The following is a 7,553-nucleotide window of genomic DNA, read 5'->3' on the forward strand; positions in this document are numbered from 1 at the left end:
TAAGGATTAAAAATTTAGTGGTTTAATTTAAATAAATTAAAAAGATAAGGATTGATTTTGAAAATTGTGTCTAGGACTTATTATCAAAGATGGAATAATGGAAGGGCATTATGGTCTTTTAGCATAAAATGAATTTAAAATTCATTTTAAAGGATATTAAAGCATGTGGGGAAAATATAAGGAAGGAAAAATCTGGAAACTGGGATATATTCTCTTCTTCACTTCTTCCATTGTAAACTCCATTGTTAAGTTAAGCTGATTTCAAGTTGGCTGTTTCTTTAAATTTTGGTTTGGTTTTGAAACCTTTTGTGGTATAATAGAAGCTTAAGGAAAGTTTAAGGATGAATAAAACTAAGAGTTTGGTGAATTAATGATAAATTAGGGATTTTATGAGATGGATTAGTATTTGTATTTCTAATGATATATTTGACTTGTCAAGGGTCTAATTAAGAAGTTAGAAGTATTAGAAATGATTAATAACATGTTTGAATATTTGGTTTGATTTTTAGTTTTAAGTGTTCTTTGGAGAAATTTGGATGTTAAAGGGGATTATGGATGTGAGTTATTGGGAAAAGTGATAATAAGTTTGATGGCATGATTGAAGATAAGAGTAAGAGATTTAGGTTAAATTTGCGTAAATTTTGAAGTGAACTTAGTAAAATCACAGTAATATGTGTTGGGCTAATAAAATAAAGTGATATAAATTGAATAATAAATAACAGTATATGTTATGTTTATGAAAAGTATCATGATTTCATTATGAAATTTTTATATGGATTGATTAAGAAAAGTGTTTTAAATGTTTCATTATACTCATTAATGTCACACTAAGTCATCGACTTAGCGTGTGATTGTTTCACACATAGGTTTAAAAAAATATGAGGGGTAAAGCTAGGAAAGGGCAACATACAACTAAAGACAACCAGATCAGATTTATTTGAATTGCAGGTGTTTTATTTTAGTTACTTTGAATTTTTGTTGGCTTGTATTATAAGGTTTTAAATCGAATAGCTCTGATCAATTTTGTAATCATATTATTTTAAGTTATGTAAATATATTAAGTATTTGTTTTCATTGTGATTTATAAATTTTTGATAATAACTTTGGTTTAAGGGTTTTACCACTTAAATACAAATAAAAGATTAATTTTTTAACAAATTTTCAAAAACTCGAAGTTTTGGAAAAGTCAATCTGACACCTCATATTCGTATCGGGTCGGGTACAAGTTGGGGGTGTTATATTTATTGGTATCAAAGTTAAGGTTTAACTGATTTTTAAGTTCGAATCGAAGTAAATTGTGATTTAAAAAGTGTACATGCCAACGAAAGGTTAAAAATTTTCTGATCTGATAGGGTAAATTGTATGTTGTCCTTGCTAATAGAATTCATGATTTTATCTTAATAGATGTTGGACTAAGAGGTTTTTTGAAGTGAAACGGGAAATAGATTTAATAAAAGAAGTATTAATTCAACATAGTGAATAACAGACGCCTCAGGGAGTACTTTCCGGACGATGGACTCGATTCTGAAGTGCTTCTAATCGTCTACTTCTTCATATTATTAGAATAAATATTGTTAAAGAGTTAAAAAGTTTTGGAGCACCTGAGTTTAGGGAAGGAAATGAAGAAGGTATTGTTCTTACGGTACTTTGGCTAAATGACGGGAAAATTTTGTTGGATGAACTCCATTATTCTGAAATGGAGAAGTTGGACATAATAGTCTCACTGCTAAGAGGTCAAGCACATGCATGATGGATTAATGTGATAAAGAGAGTAAATATATTCCCTACTGGGACTTTTGAAGTAATTATTATGAAGTTATTTTTATAAGGTTGTTAAGCCCTAATTGATTGATTAAGATCAAGGAATGACATGAAGTAGAATTTTGATGAATGGTTTAAACTTTCAGAAAGAATATATTCGTGAAATGGTATAAAGTATAATATATGTTCGAGTTATGATTGAGTGGAAGTTTGAAAAGTTATTATTAATTCGAAATCTTTTGGAATTCTTTGATTATTCAAAAGATTCTTAAGTAAAATCTTAATGACCCCTCCCCACTAAGCAAGTTATTAGTAAATGAGGCAACATTTATTTGAATTATTACGAAGCAAGGAAATGCAAGGTAGGTAGTAATAAGATAAGTTGGAGAAGTAATTGTAATGTTATAGAGGATATTTGAAAATGATTCTACTATGGTAAAGAATACAAATAAAGCAAGTAGGTTTTGTTCGAAGTAAGAGAAGTTTATTTTGAAATACGAATAAGGAGTTAAAAATTGTTAGTGATAAGAAGCCAGGCTTAAATATAAACTTTGTAAACTGGATTAGAAAAATCCGTCAGAAATTGTACTAATTGAAGTGGAAGAAGTATTTTAAATAGTTAGATACATATTTGAATTTATTTATGATGGATCAAGTGGAGAAATTCTGAGTATAAGGAATAACAAACAATATGATTCCTTACAAAGTAGGGAATATTACCAATGTTAGGATGGTGCAATAATTTGGTAATTAGTAACGATTATAAGTAGTATGATGATGCTTTTCATACCATTATGAGAAGGATATTGGAGTACGAAGAAAAAGAGATGACCTATGTTACAAGTAAGTTTCGATTTAAGAATGAAAAAAAAACTGAGTTATGAGTAAAAGTAAAACAAATAAAAAGGATAGGACTTTCTAAGGAGTATAAGAAAGTTATGGAAATTGATATGTTACGTCAATTGTTTGTTGAAAGAAGAAGATAACACAATAAATGTAGAGGTAAAGTTCAAGTTTATGTTGATAGAACAAAGGAAGAATATATAAGTAAATATTAAGGATAGAACAAGAAATCAAGGAAAATGGAGAAGTATAGGATATATATTAAGTTAATAAAGAAATAAGAAAATATTTTCACTCTGGAAGGAAATAAAGACATAAGGAATTAAAGTGAATGGTTTAAAAGATCAAGTATGACAAGGGTTATAAAGAAATATAGTAATAAGCTTGACATGTTGAAAATAAGGTATTAAATAAATTTGGAATTAAAGTAAACAATTTTCAGTTCTAAGTGGAAATGAGGAAGTTATTATGAACTTTGTATCAAATTTGCTTTTAGCACCCAGTAAAAATGGCTCACTTTGGGCAATTATGATAGATTGACTAGTCTGCACATTTTATTCCAGTTCAAGGTAACTATTCTATGGATAAGTACACTAAGTTGTATATAAAGAGATTGTTGGACTGCATGAAGTCTATGTCTCAATTGTATCCAACAGTAATATGGGGTTATTTCAAGGTTTTGGAATTCTTTGAACAAAGCCTTCGGAACTCGATTTAACTTTAGCACTAATTTCATCCTAGATGGTTGGTCTGATCAGGTTATTCAGATTTTAAAAGTTATGTTAAGGCATGTGTGATCGAGTTTAAAGGATCAGGAGAAAAATTGTATGCTAAGTTGACCAAGCATAAGTGTGGATGTTCTAAGGTTGTATTCCTTGGCCATGTAGACTCAACTAAGAGGATAAAGATATGTATATTAAGAAAGCTTGAGATATAGTCGAATGAAATTCCAAAAATGATAAGAATATAGTCAATGGATACCTAATTATTTATTTGATTTTATCTTTGAAATAGAATCCTTTATTTCATATAAAATGTATCCTATCAAAAAAAATGTATTATTGAAACGATCCTTAAACATAGACGATTTATTATTATTTAATTTTTAGAGAAATATATGGATATGAAATTCAGATCTTGAAAATTACATTTAAAAAAAATTAGAGTTGACATCGATCATTTTAAGCTAGGAAGAGACGAATATCAATAATATCTTCTTTTCGAAAGGATTTTTTTAGAAAAAAAACTTTTTAAATACTAGAGATTAGAAAATATTAGTTTGAGAGTCAATTATACATAGGAAATGGAGAGCATCCTCACAACACTCAATATCAATACTTAATCAATTTTATGTTACCTAAATATTAGAATTTGTGAGTTCGAAAATAAATTTAAGATATCATCATTTCAAAACAAAATAAAATGTTTATTCGTTTATTTCATTCATTTTGGAGTTAGAATTTAAAAATAAACGAGATAAAATTAGTGTATTACAATTGTCTTTCTTTTCTCATTATTATGAAATGAGAATAGAACAAATAGCAATAATAATCAATTTTATCTGAACTAACTGAGTTATCTCCTTCAACAAAAGACATCAAATCTGAATATGATATTGTTCCTTCAAACTCAAGGATATCCAATCGTAAATGAATGATTTGTTCAACAAATATTTTGCTTATTCGAACTCGAGAATGTTAAGTTGAAATTGAGGATAATTAATTCTTTGTCTAAAAATATCGAATCCAAGAACAAGTTCACCTAGTGGCGGAAGATAATGGAGACTAATGAGGCCATGCCCCTAAAATTTGAAAAATTATAGTTTAGACCTTTTAAAATTTTAAAATATTTAATTTGGCCCCCAAATTTTAGAGATTCATATTAATTTTTTGAATATTCTTAATTAAGTCCCTCACATAGTTTTTAAAAAATTATAATTAAGTCTCTCAAAATTTAAAAAAATTTAGTTATACCTCTTTTTAAAAAAAAATGTAAACTGAACCCTTAAATTTTTTGAAAATTTTAATTTAAACATCTAAATTTTTAAAATTTTTAAATTGACTCTTCAAACTCTATCACAAAGTTTCGCCACTAAGTTTACTCATTTGTATACGAAGATGTCAAGTCAAAATTAAATAATTTATCTTTCATACGAGGATTTAAAATCGAAATATAATCTTTCTCCTTCAAATTCAATAATGCGAAGTAATTGTTTAGGGTAATTTTCATTCTAAAATAAATTTTAAAGTATTAAAATAAAGATACATAATAAAAAACTATAATGTTAAAAAAATATAATTTTGTTTTAATACTAATGATTTTAAATTTATAGAGTAAGTTTAACTTATAAAACTACGTAAATTATATCCATAATTTATAAAGATAAAATGTTAAATAATATTCGTCTGATTTTGTGGGGATTACTTACATAAAGGTTTAATATTTTAAAATTATTAAATAAAAATTTGATATTTTTGGATATATATATATATATATATGATAAATTTTGAATATATTAAAAATAATATTATTATTTTTTTAAATAATTAAATAAAACATTAAGATTTTAAATCTACTCAAATAAGAAATTAGCAATTTTTAATATAATTAAATAATGAATAAAAAAATAGTTGTAAAGAATATTTGATCCTTATTTGAGTATCTAACCATTAAAAAGAATGTTTCCGAGTTGGAGCAACATGTTGGTTTTTTGGCAAAATCCCACATTGGTTGTGTAGAAATTCTTTTGTTAAAAATAAAGCCCTCATTCTCCTTAGTTTAGCATCCCACAAATATAAGTCTTCTTCTATATTAAAGGCTATTTGTATTCTTTCTTTCTCTTTGTAATATTTCATCTATTAGTGAAATATTATTTTAGTAGTGTTCGAGGATGTAGGCATAATTTTGGCCTAACCTCGTTAAATTTTGGTGTTCTCTTTATGTCTATTTAATAGCTATTGTCGGGTATAGTTGTTGTTAATTATTGTCCTAATAAAATGACTTGTCTTGGTAGTTCTGTCTAAGGAAAGTGGGTTTTAAGAGGGACCATTGTGACCCCTCCTCTTTCCTGGGAATCTACCTTGGTGTGATTTTTAGTACAATCGTTTTCACACTAGTCACCTAGATAATAGTTTTCAAGGTGAATTTGTTATTATTGGTGGAAATTAACCCGAATTACACAACAATTGGTATCAGCGCTCTTGGTTTATTTTAGTATGCTCTGTGGTTGCGGCTTAGGCTGATCTTCCAAATTAGAAAAAAATTTCTTGGGGTAATCGACATTTCGCATTGACAACTATTAAATAGAATTTGTAGCAGAAATGTCAGACAACAAAAAAACATCCGCAAGAAATGTTGTGACAAATGTTAGATTTGCAGTGGAGATTTTTATGGCACTGGTCATTTCGGCATGTGGCAAAGTGAGGTTCTAGATGCCCTATTTTAGCAGGGTCTAGACATTGCTATTGAAGGAGAGAAACCAGATGATGTTGAGGAGAAAAAATGGAAGAGGATCAATAGATTGGCATGTGGTACTATTCGATCGTGTATTTCTAGAGAGCAGAAGTATGTATTTTCTAAGGAAACTTCTGCAAGTAAATTGTGGAAGGCACTGGAGGAGAAATTTTTGAAGAAAAGCGGTCAGAACAAGCTCTACATGAAAAAGAGATTGTTCCGCTTCAACTATGTACCATGTACCACTACGAATGATCACATTACTAGCTTTAATCAGCTGGTGACTGATCTGATGAATATGGACGTGACTTTTGAAGACGAAGATCTGGCTCTGATGTTGATGGGATCACTTCCTGATGAGTTTGAGTATCTTGAAACTACTCTACTTCATGGGAAGGTTGATGTGTCTCTCAGTGAAGTAACTGCTGCCTTGTATAGATATGAATTGAGAAAGAAGGACAAACAAGAAAACACAAGTGTCGAAGCAGAAGCTCTTGTTGTTAGAGGCCGTTCGAAGAGTCAAAATAAAGGAAGGAGAGGGAGATCGAAGTCAAAGTCCAGATTGAGCAAATATGAATGTGCCTTTTGTCGAGAAAAATGGCACCGGAAGAAAGAATGTCCCAAGCTAAAGAATAAAGGCAAACCTGAAAGGGGAAAGGCTGTCTCAGAATTAAATGTGGTCCAATATGATGATGCAGATTCAGATTTCGCATTCGCTGCTACGTTATCAACCAGCTGTTCCAGTTCATGGTTGTTAGATTCAGCTTATAGCCACCATATGACTCCCAATAGAGAATGGTTCTTTGATTTTAAAGAACTAAAAGGTGGAATTATCTACACATCAAATAATTCCCCTCTTGACACACTTGGTATTGGTTCAATTCGCTTGAGGAATCAGGATGGATCAATCAGAACCTTAACAGGTGTCCATTATGTACCATATTTAATGAGAAATCTCATCTCTGTGGGAACCTTAGAGTCAAAAGGTTTAGAAGTGAGAGAAAAAAATGGATTATGAGGATTATCTCTAGTTCACTGGTGATAATGAAGGGAATCTGGAAAAGAAACAATGTGTATTACTTTCTGTGTAGTACAATTGTTGGGACAGCAGCAATGTCAGCTTTACTGATGAACAGGAATCAAAGCAACCAGGTTATGACATATGCGCTTGGGGTATGTTGGTGAAAAATCCTTGAAATTGCTGATAGATCAAGGATTATTTAAGGGTGCTCGGGCTTGCAAATTAGAGCATTGCATCAAAGGGAAGAAGACGAGGGTGAAATTTGGAACAACAATCCATGATACTAAAGGTATTTTGGATTATGTTCATTTAGATGTATGGGGGCCTTCCAAGACAACTTCATTGAGAGGAACACACTATTATGTCACATTTGTTGATGATTTTTCCCTGAGAGTTTGGGTGTATACAATGAAGACAAAGGATGAGGTGTTAGGATTTTTCCTTAAATGGAAAAAGATGGTGGAGACTCAAACAG

The sequence above is a fragment of the Hibiscus syriacus genome, unplaced genomic scaffold (assembly GCF_006381635.1).
Source record: "Hibiscus syriacus cultivar Baekdansim isolate YM2019G1 unplaced genomic scaffold, ASM638163v2 tig00110773_pilon, whole genome shotgun sequence".
Lineage (NCBI taxonomy): Eukaryota > Viridiplantae > Streptophyta > Magnoliopsida > Malvales > Malvaceae > Hibiscus > Hibiscus syriacus.